Source organism: Geospiza fortis, unplaced genomic scaffold (genome assembly GCF_000277835.1).
Source record: "Geospiza fortis unplaced genomic scaffold, GeoFor_1.0 scaffold40, whole genome shotgun sequence".
NCBI classification, from domain to species: Eukaryota; Metazoa; Chordata; class Aves; order Passeriformes; family Thraupidae; genus Geospiza; species Geospiza fortis.
In genome coordinates, this window is record NW_005054297.1 from 13,973,093 (window position 1) to 13,974,409 (window position 1,317).

Genomic DNA, 1,317 nt, shown 5'->3' on the forward strand with positions numbered 1-1,317 from the left:
AATGTACAAATTCTGTTTGTCTTAGAAAGTGAGGGAGGGGGGTTAAATTTTAGTTCTGCTGTTGTGAATCAGCAGAGAGAATGTTGCAGTTTCTGCTTTGTAGGAGAAGGAACTGAGAAGAAGTCATAATTTATAGGGAAAGCCAGCTGCCAATGGGCAAGGTGCTCTGGAGCATGCAGGGATGCTCGCTGCCACTGTGATTCTGACTTATCTCTTTTGTGCTCTTGAGAGATACCTGAGCTGCTCTAGGAGGGGTCATTGGTTTCACTAAGCAGGGGTATTGTACCCCTTCACTGCCCCAAGAGACGAGTTTGCGTGTTCAACAGAAATGTGGTCTTCACTTGACTATACAGTTATATCCTAGTTTTGTACTTGTAGTTACATTGTCAAGTCAAGGCTATCAGCATCTTCCCATGGGACATACTTTATCTCTTTGCAGATGTTTCCAGAAGTCCTGATTTTTCTTCACTGCCAGAAGGACTTCTAATTTTAAAAGCAAAAGGAAATACTGAATCACCTAGTTTGAGCTGGATATTGTAAACAGCTGTAGGCTGTTTTACTCAGCCCAGTTACCTGCCTTGCCTGTCATGCCTTGCATTTTGGTAATGCACAGTATGCTTTTATAAGTGCATTACGAGGCTGGCAGATTCTTTGTTTTCTTAAAAATAACAAACGTGTGGTCTTGCCTTGTAATCACCCAGCAGTGTTGATGGTCACTGCTTTTTTCCTATATGATTGTTGCAGACCTTGAATTTGCAGAAGGACAAGATATTTTAATGTAGAGCGGGGTAATTACTTCTGGGTTCCTTCGATGAATTTTAACATGTCATCTAATGCACCCACTGGAACTGAGAAAAGTGGGAGTGCTGTGAGGTGCAGCAGCTTGGAAATAAGCAGAAAACTAATCTGAATGTGCTTTGAGTAGTGTAAATTATAAAGAAAATGTACATCACAATTAGTTGTAAGCCTTGAGGAGTACTTTTGCAATGTGTGGATTACACTGCCTCCTCTTTAGTGCAGCTCTGGTTAGTAAGGTAAGCTAAGTTAGGGTATTCCAGGCAGCATTTTACTGGGATAAAATGTGTTAAGGTTATTCCTGCTTGGTACCACTGAAGTCCTGAGTTTTCTACTTGGATATTTGATGTGGGCACCAAAATGGAATGTACTCCCCATCAGACAAGCATGTCCTGCAGCTACATCTCCAAGGAATGATGAGAACATTAATGAAAACCCTTTTTTGTTCCCACAGGTGGTTTACTCACTTTTATGTGGTTTCTCTGCTCTGAAATGGCTTACTGCTGATCTGTTTTTTCCGTG

General features: G+C 41.4%; 1 protein-coding gene across 1 annotated transcript in view; it reads left to right on the top strand.

Annotated features, from left to right (window-relative positions):
• The first annotated feature begins 21 nt into the window (after positions 1–21).
• SRD5A3 (steroid 5 alpha-reductase 3) overlaps positions 22–1,317 on the top strand; it is a 5,080-nt gene continuing 3,784 nt past the window's right edge. Inside the window, exon 1 of the mRNA XM_031055587.1 lies at positions 22–1,294. The gene's annotated coding sequence lies outside the window, so the exon portion shown is untranslated. The remainder of the gene's footprint in view (positions 1,295–1,317) is intronic.